Source organism: Balaenoptera borealis (genome assembly GCF_965194805.1).
Source record: "Balaenoptera borealis genome assembly, chromosome: 1".
Classification (NCBI taxonomy): domain Eukaryota; kingdom Metazoa; phylum Chordata; class Mammalia; order Artiodactyla; family Balaenopteridae; genus Balaenoptera; species Balaenoptera borealis.
Window position 1 is genome coordinate 107,362,514 of NC_138860.1, and position 24,126 is coordinate 107,386,639.

Genomic DNA, 24,126 nt, shown 5'->3' on the forward strand with positions numbered 1-24,126 from the left:
AATAGAGCTGCAATGAACATTGTGGTACATGACTCTTTTTGAATTATGATTTTCTCAGTGTATATGCCCAGTAGTGGGATTGCTGGGTCATACGGTCGTTCTATTGACACTTATTTAGACTTATTTTATGGTCTATTTTGTGAATAGTCTACGTGCATTAGAAAAGAGTTGGTCTCCTGCAGTTGTTGCTATAATGTTCTATAAATATTAATTGGGCCCTGTTGCTCAAGTCTTCTATATCCTCACTGATTTTTTTAGTCTACTTGCTCATCAGTTATTGTTAAGTCTCCATCTGTAATTGTGGATTTGTCTATTTCTCATTTCAGTTTCATCAGATTTTGTTTCATGTGTTTTGAAGTTTTATTAGGTGCTCTGAAATCCCAGTCCTTCAGACCAAAAACTTGCAGTCATCCTGGGCTAATAACGTTATCTAATTCCACACATCCAAAGTGTCAATTCTGTTTGTTCTAACATCAAAATATATCCAGAATCCAATTATCTCTCAATGCTAATTGTGGTCTAAATCACAATATCTCTCACTTGGATCACTGTAAAGCCTTCTATTGGACCTTCAATTTCTGCCTTGGCCACTTTACCATCTCTTCTATACACAGTAATCCTTTTAAAATGAAAATCAGACCTTGTCACACTCCTGCTCAAAATACTCCATTGGATTTCCATCTTTCTTATATAAAATCCAAATTCTGTACAATGACCGACAAGTCCTACATGATCTGTTCCCTCTTCCTACCTCATCTCCTATCACCTTTGCCCTCACTAAATCAGCTTTCACAGCTATCTTACTGTTACTAGAGTACATCAGGCACACTCCTGCCTCAAAGCTTTTGCATTTGCTTTTCTTTCTCTCCAGAAAGCTCCATTCAAAAATAGCATCTCCCTCCCCTCCTCTCTCCTCAAACCCATCTCCTTCAGGTCTTTGCTTAAATTCTATTCTATTTAAAATAGCAATATCTATCTCCTTTTCTATTCCTCTCCTTTGCTTTTGTTTTTTTGCTTGTTTGTTTTCCATTTCATTTATCACGATCTTCAATATTCTATTTGTTTTTTATTTGTCTCTACCACCAGAATGTAAATACAATGAGGACAGATATTTTTGTGGTATTCACTATTGCATGTTTAGCAATTAAAACAATGCTTCGCACATAACAAGCATTCAATAAATATCTATCAAATAAACAAACATACTTTTTTCTTATAGCACGGTGGCTCTCAATCTGATTCCACATAGAATCATTTGGGGACCTTTTTAATAATACTGTTTACCATCCTAAATCTGACTCTTGAGGGGTGTGGCCAGGGTATGGGTAAGATTTAAAATCTTCTCTTGTGATTCTGATATGTAGCAAGGGGTGAAACTTCTTACCTAACACAATGCCTCATCCATGTTAATTGTTAAGTGGACAAATTAAATATTAACCTGAGTCTATGCACTGGATCTCCCAGTGAACTTATTTAGAAAGAATCTGAGCCTCAATTTCTCTGTAAAATAAAATCATTATATCCCTTCTACCTGAAAGGGTTACATAAATTTTAAAAATGCTTTTTAAACTGTAAGGCATCCCCAAAAGGCAAGTTTTTTGATTAACTGTTATTTTATTTCTTGAATGAATTTGAACTGGCTGTCAAAGAGACCAAGATTCTACTCTTGGTTCTCTGGCTATGTGATTTTGGACAAATCATTCACTTCTCTTCACTGGAAAAAGTAAGAAGATTGGATTTGAAGACAGGCCTATAACGTCCTTCTGATTTGGATACTTTATGATTCTCTAATATATCAATTGAATATTTCAGCATTCTATTCTTACTTCTCTCAGTTTGGTTGACAAGATTTCATTTAGAATTTTCTGACACATGTCTATGAAGTCCATACTGGCTCAGAGAGCATACCACATTGAGCAAAACCAAACAACAGCAACAAGAAAAAAGGTGGCTATAAGGGGGAACAAAGCCCAGTTACAAACTTTCAAGTTGGGATGCATGGTGTTACTAAAATCCTATGTAATTTTAAAATTACTAAAATCCTAAGTATTTTAAAATGTCTAAGGGCTTTTCAGTATAATGTGCTTTTCTCAAGTCATGTAAAAATATACTGCTCCTGTACATAAATTACACCAATTATTTGTTTTGCCCGATGGTGTTTCCTTACAAGCAGCATGAAGAAGGAGATCCAATTAGAAGCTGAGAAACATTTGCTCTCATTGATTTCCAGGTCCACAAATTCAAGTGGAACTCAATTTTGATTAGCGAAGGTCAGAATTTTTGAATACTGGTTGTTGTCAACAGAACAGATCCCTTGCCGTGTCCTCATTCTCTGAGGGAAAATGTCAGATAGTTGTCTGGCTAATACACTTCTCATCTAGAATCAGGACACATCTTTTATAAACTGCCATGATTCATGATTCTCAGTTAAAAAATAACACTGAATTTTTATCCAGATTTTTACTTTGCAACTCATTCTCTCATTTGATCTTGGAAGATAATTTAATGATAGCTTTTTATAGCTATGGGTTTTAGTCTCCACGTTGGCAAATTCAAGGTCCCAGCTGATCATATATGCACCTTCTAAATATATTAATGCACACTTGTATTTTTTAATCCTTTGACTTATTTCTTATCTTTTCTAGTCTTAACTCTTTCACACTCATAAGCATTAGCATTTATGATATTCCAATCAAGCTTTTGCACAAGAGAAACAATTTTAATAAATACTCCTAAGTTTTTCAAAATATTCAATGATTTTTGGCTGATAATAAAAATAAATGCACTTTTATTTTTAAAAAATTTGAGAACACAGAAGATATACAGAAAAAAGTGAACAAAAATAACATAAAACAATTCCACAGAGATTAACAGTATTATGTTGCAAATTTCAACCTTTTTTTTCAAGTGAAATATTTTATTGTAAATAGCTCCTCATAGGTCAACCTTTTCTTTAACACAAAAACAAATGTTTATTTTTAACAAGTTCACAGTTTTGATTCCTCCTTTTTTTTTAAAATTGAGGTATAATTTACATACAATGAAATACACAATTTTAAGTCTGCAGTCTGTTGAGTTTTAATAAATGTATTATATGCTTGTAATCACTACCCCCAAGCATGATGCAGAATATTTCCACCACCCTAGATAATACCTTCCTACCCCTTTCCAGTAAAGCCACTCCCATCCTCAAAGGTAACCACTGCTCTATTTTTTTTTTTCTGGCCACTCTGCATGGCATGTGGGATCTGAGTTCCTTGACCAGGGATTGAACCCGTGCCCCCTGCAGTGGGAGTACAGAGTCTTACCCACTGGACCACCAGGGAAGTCCCATAATTTTTATCACCAGAGCTTAGTACTTAGTACGTGTCTAATTTTTTTAGTTATTTAGTATGGGCTAAGTGACTTTGGCCAAGTCATCAAAACCTTTACTTTTCTAAGTGTCTTCATTCATTATAAAAAGAAGAAGGAGGAAGGGGAGGAGAAGGGGGAGGAGAAGAAGAAGAAAAAAGGACTTGAAGATAAGGTCTCTCCCAGTTTAAAGACCGTCTATCTATAATACACCACTTGAATATTTCAGCATTATATTCTTACTTGCCTCCATTTGATTGGTAAGACCTCATATAGAATTTTCTGACACACACCTGTAGAATCCTTTTGTGTCTGACTTCATTCAATCAACACAATATTTTGAGATTCATTCACCCAAAATGTGGAGAGTACCAGTAGTTCATTCCTTTTTATTGGTGTGCTGTATTACACGTTTTGAATATACCACAGTTTATCCATTTTTCTATAAATTGCTATTTGGATTGTTTCTAGTTTCTTTAATATTATGAATAGCACTGCCATGAGTATTTGTATACATGTCTTTTTGTAGACATGTTTTGATTTCTCTTGGAAAAATATCTAGAAATGAAATTTCTAGATCATAAGGTAGGTGTTTGTTTAATTTTATAAGAAATGGCTAAACTTTTTCTCAAGTGGTTGTGTTATTTTATCTACCACCAGTGATGTGTGAGAGTTTCAGTTGTTCCACATATTTGCCAACATCTGTTATTGTCAATCATTTTTATTTTAGACATTCTAATGTGTGTGTATGGTATCTGATTTTCATTTTAATTTACATTACCTTAGGGGTAATGATATTGGGCATGTTTTCATGTGCATATTTGTCATTCACATAACTTATTTTTGTAAAGGTTCTGTTCAAGTTTTTCATTCACTCTTTGTTGACTTCTTAGTCTTTTTATTATTGAATTGTAAAAGTTCTTTATATATGCTGGATACTGACACTATGTCAGATAGAATATTTCCTCTCAATCTCAAGGCTATCTTTCATTTTCTGAATAGTGACTGTATAGAGCAGAAGTCTTTAATTTTATAAAAGCAAATTAGTGATTTTTGGAGCATAAAAAATCTTTGCATCAAAGTCATGAAAAAATTATCTAATATACTCTTCTTGAAGTTGTATAGATTTTGCTTTTATGTTTGTGTATATGATACATTTTGAATTAATTTTTGTGGGTGGTGTGAAATATGGGTCAAGGTCAATTTTTTCCTTATTTATATCTAGTTGTTCCAACAATATTTGTTGTAAAGACTATCTTTCCCCAATGAATTACCTTGGCACCTTTGTAAATAGCCATATGTGAGCAGGTCTGTTTCTGAAATCTCTTTGCTGTCACATTCATTTTTTACTTATTTATTTACTTATATACTTATTTGTTTTATTTCATCATTAAACTAATACTACAATGATTTTATTACTATCTTTTTATGGGAAGTCTTGAAATCAAAGAGCATATGTCCTCCAACTTCATTTTTGATTTTTAAGATTGTTTTGGTTTAGGGTCTCTGCATTTTCATACAAATTTTAGGAGCCCATAGTCTGTTTGTTCTTTAAAAAAATCCTGCTTTGATTTTAAGTGTTTGTTTGGCATTGAATCTGTAGATCAATTTAAGAATAACTGACAACTTAACCGTATTAAGTCTTCTAATCCATGGTTATGATAAATGTATTATTCCATTCATTTAAATTTTCTTTAATGTCTCTTGACAATGTTTCGTAGTTTCCATTGTAGAGATCTTGAAGATTTTTCAATTAAATTTATTCCTAATAATTTATATTTTTTGGTAGTGTTGAAAATGCATTGCTTGATTTTATTTTATAATTCACTTGTACTAAGTACAAGAATCTAATTGATTTTATACTGACCTTGTTAAATTCACTTATTGTTCTGTAAATACTTTATACAATTGGATCTTGCTTTTATATCCAGTCTAATTATCTGTGCTTCTTAAGTGAAGTGTTTACTCCATTTCCATACAATGTGACTTATGTTTAGGAATTGTTGATATTTGTTTTCTATTTGTCCCCTCACTTCTCTATCTTTTTCTTCCTATTTTCCTGCCTTTTTTTTATTGTAAATAGAGTTTAAAATCTCATTTTATTCTCTTCACTCTATTGGCTTTTTAACCATACTCATTTTTTTCAGTGGTTGTTCTAAGGATTTCAATAGATATCCTTAACATATTATAACCTAATATTGTAGCAGTTCATTCATAATGTAAGAACTTTAAAAGAGTATAATTTCTTTTAACCTCTCTCATTTTAGTGCTACTCTCACCACATATTTTACTTCTGTATATGTTATAAACCCATAATGTATTATTATTTTTGCATTTAACTGCTTTTAAAAGATGTACAAAAATAAAGAAAATTAGTCTTTGAAATTTACCCCTTCTGGTACTCTCCACTCATTCCTGTGGCTCCAGATTTCCACCTGGTGTCATTCGCTTCAGTCTAAAGAATTTCCTTTGGCATTTGTTGTATTGTGGGTCTGCTAGTGACAAATTCTTATAGCTTTTGTTATTTTGCCTTCGTTTTTGAAATACATTTTCACTGGATATAGAATTCTAAGTTGACAGATTTGGGTTTTTTTCATTCCCATCTTTTTAATGATATTGTCTCATTGTCTTCTAGTCTCTATTGTTTCTGATGAAAATTCAGCCTTTTCCCCTTCAGGTTGCTTTTAATTTTTTCTCTTTCTTTGCTTTTTAGCAATTTGACTTTGAAGTGTTTAAATGTAGCTTTATTTTTGTATTTATCTCAGCTTCCTGATTTTTTAGGTTTTTTTTTTTTTAATAATCAAATTTGGACATTTTTTACCTAGTATTTTCTGCTTCAACTATTTTTCCTGTTCCTTTCATTCTGTCCATTCTTTCTGGACTACAAGTACATGATGAAGCTTGATGCTGTCCACTGGTCATTGAGGCTCCTTTCATTTTTCTATATTTTTTCTGTCTATCTTCACTTTAATGATTTATATTGATCTGTCTACAGGTTTACTGACACTTTGGTCTATGTTTTCTTTCATTGTATTGTTAATTCCAGCCAATGGATTTTTAAAAAATTTTAGACATTAAATTTTTAAAATCCTGAGATTTTCTTTTACTTCTTTTTTTATAGCTCTGTCTCTTCTGATATTTTCCATTTCTTCACTAATTGTGCTTTTTTGGTAAATTCTTTAAGACATTTATCATAGTTATTTTAAAGTCCCTGTCTGCTAATTTCAACATCTGTAGGTTTATGTCTATTGACTGACTTTGTCTTAATTATGTGTTATGTTTTTCTGTTTTTTTTATGTTTACATTTTTTAAAATTTTAGACTGGACACTGTGGATGATGATACTTGTGAAGAGTGTGAGTTCTGTTATACAACAATTTGTTAAACAAATCGTTTTGAGATTTGTCTGAGAATGCAGTTAAATTATTGCCAGATTACCTTGATCAAATGGAGGCTCACTTTACACTTTATTAGGGAGGAACTATTTTAGTTTTGCCTTTAATCCTATGATGAATCGTTTAGTTCTGGTCATGTTCTATTCTTCTAGCCCATGTCCTCTCCAGCATTTCGCTGGAAATCCCAAGGTGTTTTACAAGAATGTCAGGAAACCAGGCACAGTTTAGCAGGTTGAATCTGGCTCAAGGTCTCTGAGGAGATAGCTGTTGGCCAGAGCTGAGGTGTCTTCTGAAGGTTCAGCTGGGTGGGTGTGGGGAACACCCATTTCCAAACTCACTTACATGGTATTTTCAGAGCTTCGTTCCCTGTCACATGGGCCTCTGCATAGAGCTGCCTCACCACATGGCAGCTGGCGTCCCCCAGGTCAGGGATTCAAGTGGGGGTGTGAGAGAGAGCCAAGCCCCAATACAGAAGTCCCAGTCTTTTTCTCACTTGATTTTGGAAATGACATCCCATCATTTCTGCCATATTCTATCTTTACAAACGAGTCAATTAATCCAGGCCGTACTTCAGATAACAGGGAGTAAATACCAGGAAGTGGGAATCTTTTGGGGCCATCTTACCAGGGAAGCCCAACCATATAAGCTTTTATAATTAGTAAAATATATAGTAACGTTTTGTCACTGAGTACCCATTTTTAGTTTGTTGGTCTCAGACATCCTTATCCTCACAATAGTCCTATCAGGATGGCAAAACTAGTTTCAGAGAAGAGAAAAATCAAGACACAAGGAGCTTAAGTGAATTGTCATTTGAAATCACAACTTTGATCTTCTAAATTCTTTACTGTAGAATCAAAGAGTGCACATTCAGCGGTCAACTCCTGCTCCTTTTTCAGATCTCAGTTTAATTTTCTCCAGAAAGATTCCTCCATTCTCCAAGACTAAATTTGGTACATACACACTTTAGGTATTATTTAGGTCTCTGTTGTTGTATTTGTACTTAGCGTCCTTAGCATGTATTTGTAGTTGTCCTCATCTGTATAGTACAATACTGTACTATAATGCAAGCTCTTTAAGGGCAGATATAGTGCCTTACTCATGGTGGCATGCCCATTTTTTTCTAGCAATCTACTGGAAAATACCTACCTCAGGTTCAAAAATAATTGATTTCCTTTTTTTTTTTTTAAGCAAAGAACAGACTTTAATTTAAAGGGGGGAAATTGAGCAGAGACTGGAGGAGAAACGGAAGTGACTCTAGGTCCATCCCATGCTTTGCAGGTCCCACACAGAGGAGGAGGCTCCAGAAATATTGATTTATAAATGTCCCAGAGAGCATTCTATTTATTTTTAATATAAAAATAAAAGTTATTTTGATGTTTTATGAGAGAGGGAAAAAAACAACAACCAATGAGAGCTATAAAAAGAAGGAAGAAAAAGGTAGGAAAAATAAAGAAGAAAGACAATTCTTTCCTTTGTAATATTCGTTACCAGATTTGCTCGCTCACTGGCCTAAGAATTATTTAGTCTTAAAATATATCTCCAAAATGAAATGGAAATAAAAATGTTAGGGACAGGTTGCACATTAGCAGTGAATCTCTGCTCTGTGGTTTCTCCTCAGTTCCTGGGCCTTTCTGCTGGGTAATTTGAGAAGCCGTGACAGTCATCGTTGGATACTCCAAGAAGGTCATTTTTGACAGTCAGTCGTTAATTTTCTGACTTACAGAACTTGGCTTTTTTTCTTCTAAATTTGGAGATGATGATTCTTTGGTGTACTTTGGCTTTTCACTCATTAGATTCTCCAGGATTGCCAGGGAGGATTGTAGAAAGTCTTTTGAATGACAACATTTCAGCACTTTTTCTGAGCATTGAAGAATATTGTTGCTGGGGCCTTTGGAGGATGGATTATTTTCTTGGCAGGTAGCGTGGCCTCCACAGGGCTCATTAGGCTTTCTGTTGGGAGGATCTAAAGTGCACAGTTGAATACTGTCATAAAAAAGGAAGTAGTTTGGGTCTAATTCCTAATGGAGCTGCAAAGACTACAGCTCCTTTTTGATCTCTGAATTCCAAAGTAAGCCTTTTACAGTTGTCATATTATTGACTGCTCATTCTAGAACCACAGTATTTTTTCTTTCTAAATCTTTTATGCTCAGAATGTTATTTTGATGCTTAGTATACATGAGCAGATTTGGCACCCTTGTGTATTTAATAATAACATTTCCTTCTTACTGGCTGTGTATGCATGTGTGTGTTTCTCACAAAAGAGCTCTCCTTTGTAGGACCTAGTTTCTCCAGGTTAAGCAGTCATACATCAATGTCAATTGTCCTTTCTCACTATTCCTTGTGTAGCCATTAGGTTATAATACACCTCATTTGATAACTGACATAGAAATTTTAATGTATGATGTTCTTTGGTGATTTGGGATGGAGGGAACAATTTATCATTTTTGGTGTAAAGGTAATTTGCAAATTTCTTGAGAATGAAGATTCAGGGCAATCTCATGGTCTGGATGATGGCAGGACTACACTATTGCCTAAAGGTAAAAATCTGCATCTGGATAAGAAAGCAGAAAAAATAACAAGGTCACTTTACATGTAAAGTTTTTACTTACTTCCCATTATAGCTATTTCATGCTGTTTTAGAGGAATGCAATTTCAGGAAAAACAGTTTTATTCCACTTATGGAATAAATCATGTGTTCATTATTAATTTTTTTCTTGTTTGCAAATAAGCAGTAAGTATGCATTGAACACTATATCACGTGAATTTAAGGTTTATAACCACAAAAAATTATAATTTGTGTCTGTGAAACCAATTAATAAGTATATCATGAGTATAAACATTTTAAAATGTAAGGTTTTAAAATGAAAAATATTACTTAGGGAAGAATTCTTAAAATAATTTCAAACCATCATTTAGTATTTATTTGGACTAATAAATATGACTGTGACTATTTCTTTTTCCTTTTTGTTAATAATTATTTCTCTCTTATTGCTTTCCAGGCTTGTAGTGTGTCTGAATATCTATAATCCATAGCTTATTTTTGTTTAGAACTATTAAAAATTAGACACTCCTGGATTTAATAGTTTATCATAACATGGAGGAAGAATATTTGTTTTTTAATAAGAAAATAAATGTAGTATGAACTGAAGGCCTATACTAAGAACACAGAATACTGTAGCAATTCCAAAGACATCATACCTATTCTTATAAAGTAATCCCAGGCTGTGTGTTCACATTTCCAGAGTAATCTTTTTGTCCTCTAATGATACCAGAATGTATTGTCTCACCTTTTTAAAAAGAAAAATCATAATGCAGCAACACTTTTGAATATAATTGTGTAAAAGGAAAAATAGTTACCCATAACCCTGAGCCCTAACTAGCTATTTTAATTCTTGCACATTAGCTTCCAATCCTTATCTATCTGCATCTATATTTTTATATAACATATGTTCCCCTTAACATTATATCCTATACACTTCTACATGTTCTTGAATAATCTCCTAGATTACCATTTTCAGGTAAGTATAACTTTTCAAAGAAGACTACTCTTTATTTTGATAGCTAAGATATTTGTATTTCCTTTTCTAATACTTAAATCAAAGAAAGGTACAAAGTTCATGTCAATTAGCTACCAAATCACTGATGCAGACCTGCCAGCATGATGAACATTTAGGCAGACAGAATTCAAAATGCTGAGTTGTATGTGCAGAATTGGAACTTTTCTTCAGTCAGTACCTATAACTACAGATGCCACATTCCTGTCTTCTCAAGTCCCTAAAAGTAAATATTGCAATGAAAGCCAGAGCACTGTGAACATCAAAGGAGATCCTAATAGCTAAATTCTCTTTATAATCTTTAAAAATCTATGGAAATGTTTTGAATACGTGTTTTGAATTATGATGTTGGATTATTATTTTGTCAACGGCCAAAATATGAATCAGTAACAAAAGAATAGTAACATTTTCCTTGAACATGTTTTCTTAAGACATCAAATGCAGAGGCACTTTGAAAAGTTTAGTATTATCAAAAATTTATCTAAACAAAAATGTGTAGGCTTTTGTAACTGACCTTATAGATATTTCAAAATTAAAATAATTTCTAATATTCTACTGATTATGAAACATAATGTTGGCCTTATAAACCTAGTCTTAACTAGAATATAAGTATCATAAAATTAGCGATTGAGTGCTAGAGGTCTGTAGGAGACAAAAAGTAAAGTGGAATCAACATAAACCATTCATTCATATATTCACTCTGTGAATATTTACTGAACACTTTCTTTGTATGTGGTAAGACTCTAACAAAGACCAAAGCTGTCCAGATGCTTGCCCTTGTGAAGCTTAAATTTTCAAATTGAAATTCTTTGGAAATTGAAGGCTGTTAGGAATATTAGTAACCATTTCGTTCTGTTATTTATAACACAATTTAGGTGGAAAAAAGAAAGGAATACAATAAATGTTTAATTTCCTTGTTTTCTTGTACAAAACTCTGTCCTTCTTACTAAGGCCTGTCTGGAAAATTAAGAGCTTGGAGTGTAGATATGTAAATGGATTATCCTCCTCAGTGGGGTTGGATAATCTTAATTTAACAAGAATTTCAACTCTGTGGTGGTACTTGGCTCCCACTGAGATATTCATTTCTGTGCCAGAGTGATCAGCTCTAACTATGCAAGCACGACGTGGCTTCACTTCGGGCAGATGGTGAATGTACCTCATCTGCAGGTATGTGTGTAAAAAGGCTGCTTCGTTTGCATGCCATATTTATGCTTTGCAATTTTAACATGTATTCTCCTACAAATATATCAACATTGACACTCCAACTATGAGCAAGAAAGCTCCATATTTGTAGTAAATGTGGAGTCAACAATATCTTCTCGTTAGATGTTGGCACTTTCCACCTTGAGCTCTGGGGATCAGAATAAACCTTTGTTTTCTTTCCCTATTCATATCAAAAAGACACCTGTGTTATTTGCGGTGTTTCTTATAATAAATGTGCTTCACTTACTTTCAAATATGTACACTTTTAGTCTATCTTCCAAGGATGAAAATAATTCATTGTTTTGAACATTTTTTCTTGCCAGATTAGAACTTAAAGAGACAATCACATGAAAATCTTCCTCCAAGCAAAATCACTGTTGGGGGCCCCTTCATTCACTTAATCCATGTTACTGTTATTTTTCTTCTTGCTGGTAAGTAAAGACATTCAACTGTAAATATATTCCAAAGCAGTGTTGTAAGATTGCGGAATTACTGGATAGATCATCTGAGAAACAGTAGATGTGCTTGGTAATAATAATGATTTCAAATTTTGTTTTATTTATATGTTACATTGTACCTGCTTTTTTAAAATTAATGATTATTGTATACCTAGAACTCCAGATAGAAATAAAATGAAGTATAAAATAAGGTCACATTTTAGTTGAGAGAAAGATGAATACACATCTATCCAGGGGTCCTGTTTAAACCCAAATTGGAAGCTTAGTTATTTGCAACATTGGTAGGTTGAAATCACCTAGTTGGTTGTGATTCTTTTGTCTGAGTTAGAAACCCTAGTAGAGGTGAGTTCTAGATGGGGCAGGTGGAAAATATCTGCGGGAAAGGTGTCTGGATACAATGGTAGACAGAAAAAAATTACAACACAGAGAGTGTAGCACAGCTGGTGAATGATATGGTTGACCTTAGAGGTTGTGGGTGATTAGGTTACTTTGAATTCTGTCCTATAAGAAATAATTGAAAGGGAAAAAAGAAAAGAAAAGAAAAGAATTAAAGGCTCTGGGAAATTTAGTTAGTTGAAAAGTTTAAAAAACTGGGAGTAGCATGTAGCAGATAACACAGAGTTGACTAAATATCCTTGTGCTCTCCTAAATTTCCCAGCATCCCTTGCAGTTAGGCTATGGTCACAAGTAATTCAGGTCAGTGGATTGAATGACGTGTGTCAATTTGGTTTCTTTACTGCTTCCAAATCTCTCTTCCTCTGGCAAAGTGATGCAGAAGGCCACATGTTCCAGAAAGCATAATTACTAGGTTCAGAAAGGCATTTTGACCCACAAGAGAAAGAAATACGCCTTCACTGTGTTAAGCCACTGAGATTTCAGGGTTTATCTGAAATGACCGCTAGAGTTAATTACCCTGACTAGTCCGGGGAATAATGACTGCTTGTAAGTATTTTGAGAACCCAGTCATGTAAAGCAGTAACAAGTTCCTAAGGAATAGAATTAAAACCAAAGCTAAAACATACAGAAACAAATATTAAAACAAAGGAACACTTTTTAACAATCAGAACTATACAAAGATGAATTTGGCTCTCTTAAAAATTAAGCACTGCTGGTGTTTGGACACTGGGAACATTGTAGAAGGGATTGGAGCATTTCACAGATGACTGGACCAGGACTCCAACAGAGAGCTGTATTGCTCTGGAAGAAGCAGGAATTTTTCTTCTTCTTCTGGAAGAAGAGGAATGATCCCTAGCAAGGCTGCCTGGGAAGTCTGTGTTACTGCTTTCTAATGGCAGCGAGGAGGTACATTTCGGCCACCTCTCTTGGAAGCTGCTGCAACCAAGCAGTTTAACTCACATCTCATCGTTTCCTTTGATGAACTGGTAAATTTCTTCAGTGTCCCAAATACCCCTCCAATCATTCCTTCACCAGTGTCTGTGGCTCCTGACTTTGGCTTTTCTAATCAGCATCTTTTCTCTTTCCACATTTCTGCCATTGCTGGACCACTTTCCCTTTTTAATTTTGGACCTTAAGCAATGTGACCTTGTATTTCACAGCCTCAGACTCAGGTTCACTTGGGCACTACCTGGCAGAAGCAGCAAATGAGATAATTTAGTGCTTCTGACATTTATTTTAACTCACTGTGTTCTACAGTGACAAGGGAGGGACTGTTCTGAGGTAAATTTGTAGCTACCCTTCCAGGTAACATCCTCTTGAGAAGGCAGGCTCAGTTCTTGACAATTTTATTGATTCTTAACTCAATACACTTGATTTTTTAAAAATTTGTATCGGGGGTATAGTTGATTTACAATGTTGTGTTAGTTTCAGGTGTCCAGCAAAGTAAATCTCTTATACATATACATATATCCACTCTTTTTTAGATTCTTTTCCCATATAGGCCATTACAGAGTATTGAGTAGAGTTCCCTGTGCTATACAGTAGGTCCTTATTAGTTATCTATTTTATATATAGTAGTGTGTATATGTCAATCCCAATCTTCCAATTTATGCCTCCCCGACTTACCCCCGGTAACCATACGTTTATTTTCTACATCTGTAACTCAATACACTTTAAAATGGATGGACTCAATAGGCAGCAAGATGACATTCACTCAACTATTCAAAATGTATTTATTGAGCAACTATTATGTACGAGGTAGGCTGAAAGTATGCCTGCACAGAATACAGAGTTCTCTCTTTCTTAGAACTTGCATTTTAATGGGACTATAGAAAATAAGTAAGTAGGGAAAATATAATAAGTAAGTATAGATAAGCGATGTGGAACAGATAAAGCACTTAATTTATTCTGAGTGAGTTACTAATATCCTGGATTAGGCTGTTTGATTTATCCAGAAAGATTAAACTCTTCATACCATCCAGAATCTATCTCACAGGCTGCCATATTTCATCAGTTACCACCAAAACCCAAACATTGTCATGCATATTGTTGGCTCACAATCAAAAAGGACAGCAGTCTGGAATGCAAGAAGAGATGCAGCATCTCTCCTGAAAGAGGAAAGCAGAACTTTTGCCAATGCAACGGCCAAGATTCAAAATTCGAGAAACTTTCAGAAAAGGAAGGACAAAACGGAGCTGTTCAACCATAATGTCTTATCCCAGGCAGAGAAAGGACACAGATGGACAAAGGATTACTGCCATGTGCCATCCAATGCCACCACCAGGCCGGACTCAGCAGTGCCCTGGGCTGGCGTGCAGAACACCAAGCGCTATACGCCATGGGCAGCCATATGCAAGGCCCACTGAAAGGCTGGCTGGTTGTCTCTTTACTTTTTAAAACTGGCATTTAAATCACTCTGGCAGATGGGAGAAAAGTATGTAATAAAAGTTGACATTTCATTTTTACTCTTTATGTTTGTTAAGTTAATTCTATTATCATACACTGGGAGATCAGTACTGAATGGTAATCAGACTGTGGCAGCTTGCAGCTAATGTAAAGAGAGAATAGTTTCTAAGGGCCAAATAGATACTAAATGATAAGCAACAATTAATCACAAGTATGTCATTACCTTTGGAGGTTCCAGGATGATGTAAAATGTAAAGGCAAAGGTATAGAAGCTAAGTCTATGTTTGGTCATACGTATTTTTCAGCAATATTCTCTTTGAGTTGTACATTCTAAAGAAGGAAGGAAGGAAGGGGAGTGAGAAGAAGAGGGAGAGAGAGAAAATTTCTGCTAGATTTTGGGCTTTCATTTTTTTTAGAACTCTCATATCTCTCTTTCTGTATTAAACCAGCATTCTCTTTTCTAATACATTTAAAGAGGCAGCTTTTAAGCAAATAACTCTCAGCCAAAGTCTGTTACTTTTGACTCAGAAATATACCACTTCAACACATTCATCTCAGATAACAAATTATGAAACTGATTTAAAGTTCTCAGTTATATTATTTGACCCCCAAAGTAACTGATTTTAGTAGCTGGTTTTACAGCATTCTTAGGAGGTGTAGGAGAATTAATTTTTCCTCCACAAATGGATTTCCTTTCTTCCTTGATCCATTTCTGTTAGTCCATCTTTACAGTTTTTCTTTTCTTTTTCCCTTTATCCAATATATCACTGTAGTAAATGTTGCCAGAGCCCCACCTGGATACCTGCACCTACCACAGAGGGTACCTGTGCCTTGGCATGAAGTTCCCATATGTGTCAATGGCTTCTTATCTCAAGCACCTGCATTCAGGGAAGGCTGGAACTGTCACAGGTAAATGCTCCGAGGATTAACACTCAACCCGCAGGAGCTACAGTTGATAGCCTGATGCTGCAGCATCCTCGCCTCTTGGTGGGATTATTCTGAGGTGTGCTTCTTATAGCCTGTTGAAGAGTCCCAGATGGATTGAGTTCCATTTGTCCACACTGGTAAACTAATCATAGCACCATCCTTTCTTTGGTTGCTGAAATCTTTTCCCAAATAAAATACACATGTCCACATCCTTCTCTCAGGGATTGCTTTTGGGAGAATGCAAGGTAAGTCTGTCATTGTTGAAAGCAAACTAGTCATTAAGCAAGCATTAAACAAGCACTTACTATGTGCCAGGCACTGTCCAATGTTTGCATATAAGAAATATATTTTAATTTCTTACTCTTGGAAGTTCTTCCCTTAAAATACCTCACTAGCATAAGATTGTTCCCACACCCTTAGGGCAAATTTAATGTTCTTACTTTTACTTTATAAATTCTTTGCTTTCTTTTATTGTTTATTTTCATACGTGTACCAAATGAGAGCCCATAGGACTTGAGTATGTCTATGCACCTCGGCCACAACTCACTTCTGGCATGGGTGCTGGGGATGGCGACACATGTGTGGTCCATTTAAAAAGCCATTGGAACATAAAAAGGAATGTTCTGGAGAAAAAATACTGGCAATGGATATTATAGACACTAATATTCTCAATGTACAATGAACATATATAAATCAATAAGTCAAATATAAAGATTGAAAACTAGGCAAAAAATAACTCACAAATGGCCCATAAATAGGAACACTTTTTTCAACAATACTAGTTGTAGCAGGCTGTTTTTTCCGAGATTAACTGTAACAATATTTCCCTTCTCATATGCTCTTCAAGCAATATGACCTTGAGACTCCTCAACCAGTAGACTTCAGCTGAAGTGACCCCATGTGACTTCTGAGGCTACGTCATAAAAATGCCATGCATTTCCACCTTGTTTTCTTGGAATGCTCAACCCTGGAACTGAGCCACCATGATGTGAGGAAGTCCAAGAAACCCATGGAGAGACCACATGAAGAGGAATCAAGGTCCTTGGCCAAAAGTCTTGGTTGAGCTCCAGTCAACAGATTCCAATGAGTGAACCATCCTGAAAATGGGCCATCCAGGCCACAAGCATGCTGTCCTGTTTGACATTGGATGGAGCAAAAATGAGCTATCCCCACAGAATCCTGCCCAAATAACAGGGTTGTGAACAAAATAAATGATTGTTATTGTTTTAAGCCACTATGATTTGGAGTGATTTGTTATATAATGATAGACACCTGATACATAATTTGATACCTGAAAATGAGTGATGTCATAACAAAAACCCAAATATGAGGTATTGGTTTAGGGATACGGTACTGAGTAAAAGCTGGAAGGAGCTTGAGAAGACTGTTAGTGAAATCTGGAAGGGACTTGAGGGTAGTGTTACAGATATGTAAAAGATCGCAGAGCTCAAAGGTTATCAGTGACAGCTTAAAGAAAAATAAGAAAAATGTTATTGGAAGCTACAGAACTGGGTTTCTCGTTATGTAGAGGCAGAAAGCTTGGCAAATCTATTGCCTGCTGTAATGTGAAAAAACAGAAAATGTATCTCATGAAAATAATGATATAACTAAGGAGATTTCCAGGCAAAATATTAAAATTGCCACCTGGCTTCTTTTACTAGGCTTTGACAAAATATGAAAGGAACAAGTTGAGCTAAAGAGAAAACTGCTAAATATCAAAGAGTCGGAACTTGGTGGGCTCAAAAATAAAACTATTTCTCATTTCTAGTCTCTCCAGATGGCAAATGATTCTCAAATTAAGTGTCATACCAAAGATCAAATCCTGGATGGGATTATAAGCTCTTTTTTTGACTTTATAAAGTTCTAATACAGTGGCTTATAAAAACTTCCAGACAAATAAAAGCACTTTAAAGATCTTAGAGAATGCCTTGCAGATTCCACCAAAAACTGGGGTTTATATGAATATTAAGCATTTTGTCATTTAGCTTCCTTCAGGAAGCCCAAGATAGAAAAGGACCAGTCTCAAAATACTTGTACTTGTGGCTTTTGTTATGGGAGTGAACCCCAATAAGATTCATAGAAAAGTCACAACATTTTTAAGAAAACTGTTTTGGCACAAGCATTGCCCTCATAGACTGAAAGGGGCAGAGACAGTACAAAATGAAAAGAAAACTTTGCACCTACAGCATTTTACAGGCAGGAAGCAGACTGGGAAGACTTCTCAACTGAAACCACAGGCCTTTTCTTGGGGAAAAGGAAGAACTCAGAGGACAGAACCAAGCGATACTGAGAACCCCCATAGAGTAAGATTGAGCCCTAATCAAAGAACTGGCGAAATGTGCCCTACTGGATTTCAGAGCTGCTATGAGCCCGTGAATGTGTGTTTTTCACATCCCACCATTTTCACACAGTTAACTTATTCGTATGTCAGACTTTTATGTTTGGGGGTCGGAGAGCTAAAGGACAGATAATTTATCTCTTTTAGTTTACATGTCTTTAGATCAAGAAGAACCGTACTAAAGTTGATGTATTTGAGAAAATGCTCATGAGGAGACCCAACCTAATTTAAATGACAAAATACTGAACTTTGAGCAAATGCTGTAATGAGATGAAACTTTGGAAATCTTGAGGCAGGGGTAGACATATTTTGCATGCAGAAGCAATGTGAATTCTTGTGGCCAGAGAATAGACTGTGGCAGATAGTATTTTGCAAAGATGGCCATCGTATCTCTTGTCCCACATGGTCTTCTTACAATGTCATCTTGATGTGCCTCTCATTGAGTTGTGAGATCTATGTCTCCTCCCAGTGAACAGGGGCAGACCTCTGTGATTGTCTCAACCCATGGAATACTGTGGAAGTAACACTGTGTAACTTCCAAGTCTAGGTGGTAAAAATCATTCTAAAGAAAAGATGTGTCAAAAGAAGTGGAGATATCCTCAAGGGTCACAAAAAAAAAATGCAAATCAGAAATGAGTTTGGTAGTATTCCTCCACCACTTTCTAAAGAAAAGTGACATGAAATCTTACAAACACATTTCTTACTCATTGGAGAAGGGGAATCTGTTGTGAAGCAGGGAAGGTTCGTGGGACCTCATCATGAATCAGTAAAACCATCTTCAAAATGTTCTACTTCTCTTTTCTCTGATTCTGTGCCTGCCAAGGAACATTCCAATTGCCAGTTTAATAACTCTGGACTCTGTTACTGCAGAGGCATTGACTTGGGTAGAAGAAGGTTATTTTGGTTACTGGAAATGAAAATTCCCTCAGCCTCAAGTAATGAATTAGCCATTCAGTTTACTTAAATTATTGGTTAGTGTGAGTTAGTCTTTATGACCAATGAAACTATAATTATGTCATTGAGTTCCTAGACCTCCAAAGGTAAGGAAAATATTAGAATGTGGGGAAAAAAGGCCTTGGGAAACCCAATATGAAAGCTTTCTTTCTTCCCTTTCCATCTTTTCATTTAAACATTATTCAGTGTTTAGACTTCATAAAATGGTTTTAGAATAGAACAGACTGAGTTGAGATGACAGGCAGTGGTAGATACAGGCCAACTAATAGGCATTTATGGTATTAGAGACCTTCAATAGTGGTTTAAATATTTTCTCCAAAGGCTTTTGCAACAAAAATAAGCATCTAAATATGTAAATTGTATTTGTTATATTCATCACCAAAAACCTGTCAGATTTATCATTCCAGTATCCTTTTGGTTGGACATTTCTCATAGTCTTTGGCATGTGAAAATTGTCTTTGAACATCTGCTAGGAAAAAAAGTTAATTAAACACATATGGTCTGAAACCTCATGAAAAATTTTAGGATTCAGAAAATAGCACCTAAATCTAATAAATATATCCCTGTAATTTTTCTTTTATCATTTTGTGATCCAACTCTTTCCTCTTTGCCTTATCTGCCCTCCTTAGAATTTTACATAGCCATACCTTAGTAAATGGTCATTAAATATCTTCAAAAACTTTCCAATTCAAACCCCAGATATGCAGTAAGAATACTTGACAGAAAAAAGCCACAAATTTGCATATCAGGTAAGGAAGGATACATCTCTGGCATCACCTGTGCTCCCACCCCACGCTCCATAGTGGCCAACTACATTCACCAGACACACCAAGCTCTCTTCCCTCTCTGTGCCTGGGAAAACCCTGGTACCTCATACTCTGCCTAATATTTATTCCTCCAAAAGGAGATCACCTTAAAAATATTTTGTGGAAAGTTCCATTTACAGGTTAATACCTGACTTTCTTTTCCTTATCTCCCAAAGCGAAACAATATACTTTAAGAAATATCTGAAGAATTGACATTCACATTTAAACTTTATGAAAACATCACAACACCACTCCCCAAATCTCAAGATAAAAATAATTCCTTTTTTATGTATAACCATAATGCCCTTAATCTCTTATCAGAACACCCATAATATTTCAATACTGTTTATTAATTCCCTTTGTCTTTTGCAAACTGAAAAATTCTTGAAGGTAGGGGCCCTGTCTTATTCGTCTCTGTTTCCCATGGCCTGCAAGATCTTTGATATTGTTGAATATGGAAATGGAGAGAAGGGAAAATAAGAACATAAAGACAGAGTGGAACTAGTTACTTTTTCTATACGCTATACACCATATTCTAGCCAAAAATAAGCAGTGATGGCTTAAAATTACTTCAGCTTTGCATGAATATGGAATACTATGTCTGTTTCCAGAATATCCCAGAGAAACAGCCATGGTAAGTACCGGATGATTTCTGGGTCACTCGGAATTGTGCTTGCTCTGGATTAGTTTACAGTTGTTTTCAGTCTGAACTACTGATGACGCCTAATCTGAACACCTTCCAATGGTGGGAATTTCCAACTGAATGTCTCGTTTCAGGTAAAACCTTAAGGTGAAAAAAAATTATGTATTTAATAAAGAATAAACACCTACTATGTAGGAGGCACTGTAGTAGAAACTGGGATATAATAAAGAAAATGAGCTCCAGTCCCCTGTCACTCTTAGGTGTGGCCTAGAATTGTTTGCTTAATGAACATATTAGGAAAGTGCAAAGAGCCGGCATCTCATACTCCCTGGCCACTTAGCCCCAAGAGCCCCACTGTTGAAGACTTACGGGTTTGTTAGACAGAAGCCTGCCGGAAGGCTTGGGGTCATCAAACAAAGGTAAGTCTCACGTATTTGTCATTCAAGATGTCAAATTGCAGTTTATTCGAAAGAACTCATTTTCTGTTATTTAAGCAGCAAAAACTACTCTGCAACTTTCAAATAAAACAAAAACCAAATCTGTGTTTGAATGTCTTAGAATGGATTATAAATCACACTGTATTTTCTCATCAAATACAGTTCTGGGCATTACATAAGAGAGCAAAAAACCCCAGACTATCATACGCCACTAAGAAAGAATGTCTCCTAACTCACAAAAGCTCTTCTAAGACCAAGTCTATGCTCATGAAACTGAGAAGGACTCAAAAGTCAGTCCCTTCATTTTTCAACTTTCAGTCTGGCATGGAATTTTCTTCTGAGTGGTAAAGGCCTTGCTTGTTTCCTAGTTTATGTGTTTAGAGATCAAGAAAGCAGATACACACAAGAAATAAAAAATAAAAACCTTTTGAAAGAATTTAATGTTTCTGAACGTGTCAAAATTGTCATCAGCACATTGATGGACTTTGCCACATGTATTTTATTTATTTATTTAGTTAAATATTTATTTATTTGGCCACTTGGGGTCTTTGTTGCGGCGTGCAGGATCTTTGTTGCAGGCCTGTGCGGCCCGTGGGCTTCTCTCTAGTTGTGGCGTGCGGGTTTTCTCTCCTCTAGTTGTGGCGCACGGGCTCCGGAGCGTATGGGCTCTATAGTTTGTGGCACTCGGGCGCTCTAGTTGAGGTGTGTGAGCTCAGTAGTTGTGGCTCTCGGGCTTGGTTGCCCCGCAGCATGTGGGATCTTATTTCCCCGACCAGGGATTGAACCCCCCTCCCCTGCATTGGAAGGCGGATTCTTTACCACTGGACCACGAGGGAAGTCCGGCCACATGTATTTAAATGATCGTTGTTGTTTTTACTTTGAATTACCATGCTAAGGGCTTTGAGATCTCAGTAGGGCCCTGGGTAGTGAAGGAAACAGAGCCTAGTTTCTTCATCTGTAAAGGGAATGTATTTTGACACACTTGAGGTTGGGTGTCTAGCCTACTCCATCTCCTCTAAACTGCCCCCCACCTCTCAGCAAGTAAAGGAGAGGGAGTTGGGAGAGAGACAGACAGACAGACACTAAAAGCTATGAAACACATGCAGACCAACAGAGTAGTGGAGAGGTGCATGGATTACCAAGGGCTTTCCTGCTGTGTTTCAATACATTGAGATAACTCCTTTCTCCTTGTTACAAATCTCCCTTTACTTAATCTAGCTTGAGTACATCAGGTGTCTTGCTACCAAACAGTCCCTAATTAGAGCAGGATAAAAAGTATCTGCTAAAAACACAGTTATGAGACTCAAAGGAAATAATACTTGGTAAAAGCTGAAGCACTACTGAAAATGTTATTAAACATTTTTATTACTACTATTATTATAGTATAGTTTCATGCTCACTGTCACCTCTTTTTTAAAAACTAAAATAGTAGATTTCTACTGTTATTGTTCCTATATAATTAGCTGGTCCTATCAAAAAGAGGAGGGTGCATATGTTTTAAATGACACTCTCTCTTTAAAAAAATGTGTGTGACAATATATAAATACAAACACACATATACACACAAACACACTCTTTAGTTTAATCCAGTTCATGGCTGGAGTATCCAAGAAAGGGCCTCTTAAATGAGACAGTATCATACAACCAGAATACTGAAACCACATTTAATAGGTTATTCATATGTTTTTCTCTTTTTTTAAACAAAGCTTCACTTAGCCAGCAAAGAAAGTTTTACAGTTTCAAGAATATAAGAATCCCATAATTTCTAAGTGTCTCCAGAGAAGATGAGGCCATATTTATTTCTTAATTAAGATTTTTAAGGTTCTTATACTGTACTGTCTCTCATTCATATTTAAAACACTTATTCTATTGTAATCAATGCCATCAGTTCATGCCTACGTTTTCTGTCATTTCTAGAATACATTGAGCATAAATCAGTTGTGGTAACCATGAAATTTGAATTCAAATGTCAACCTAACAATGTTCTTCTTTCTTTCTCTCCTGCTCTTTTTCTTTTATCTGTGTGTGTGTGTGTGTGTGTGTGTGTGTGTGTGTGTGTGTGTGTGTGTGTGTTAAAGCCCTTCACCCTTCATTCCAACGGTCCAAATCCTTTATAATTCTCATTTGCCAATTCTATGTCCATTTTTATGAATTGTATCGTTGAACCAATCATTATTTCTCAAATCTGCCCACTCGTGTCAGGCTCAAGGACAGAGCATTCTTTCATTTTAGGTCACAAGCAGAGTGGAAAACAGGTGCGCCCTTGAAACGTAGCCCACCATACATTCTACAACATTGGACCAAGAGGTAGATTACATACATTTTGAAAAATAAGGCAAATTGACCTTGAATGGAACCCAGAAGAGTATCTAGGAGAAGGAGCAGATACATAGGTGTTCCAGAACCAGAGCTGAACAACTGGGATAATTAATAAACTGGAATGGAGACCTTATAAGATCTGCACTCAGGACACTGCCTGGCACATAAAATGTGTTCAGTACATGTCCTTTGGTAAAGAGAGACCTTAAATACTCTTTCATTTTTCTAAACATATTTAATATTCTTTCATTTTTCTCAACATATTAAACGTTCATTTTTTTAAAAATTTTATTTATTTATTTATTTATGGCTGTGTTGGGTCTTTGTTTCTGTGCGAGGGCTTTCTCTAGTTGCGGCAAGTGGGGGCCACCCCTCATCGCGGTGCGCGGGCCTCTCACTATCGCGGCCTCTCTTGTTGCGGAGCACAGGCTCCAGACGCACAGGCTCAGTAATTGTGGCTCATGGGCCCCGTTGCTCCGCGGCATGTGGGATCCTCCCAGACCAGGGCTCGAACCCGTGTCCCCCGCATTGGCAGGCAAATTCTCAACCACTGCGCCACCAGGGAAGCCCCTAAACATGTTCATTTAAAATTCTGTTCTGATCATTCTAGCATTTGCCACCTCTGGGCCTTTGATTATGTAGACTATAGCTTCTGCTGTCTCCCAGTTATGGTGACCTGATTTCTTGTGTGTTTAGGGAAACTTTACTGTGAAGTCTTTCCGTGCAGAGAAAATTCATTTACCTCTTCTAGGGGCAATGCCAACCATGACCACTTTGAAATAATTCTTTGCTTTAGTATTTGTGAGTCATAAAAGAGAGTTCCAGACACTGAATCCAGGTTTGTGGTTCAGAATTCTTAAGGGAAACTTCTTTTCCAGTGCACCCAGATAACAAGTTCACTCCTGCCCTCAAGACTTTGAACCAGTCATTTCCTCTGCTC

General features: G+C 36.0%; 1 pseudogene across 1 annotated transcript in view; it reads left to right on the top strand.

Moving 5' to 3' along the window:
* LOC309625950 (CBY1-interacting BAR domain-containing protein 1 pseudogene) overlaps nt 1-24,126 on the top strand; it is a 45,453-nt pseudogene continuing 21,327 nt past the window's right edge. The window contains exon 1 of the transcript in view: nt 1-24,126. This exon is cut by the window's right edge and continues 21,327 nt beyond it. The product of the transcript in view is annotated as a CBY1-interacting BAR domain-containing protein 1 pseudogene (transcript).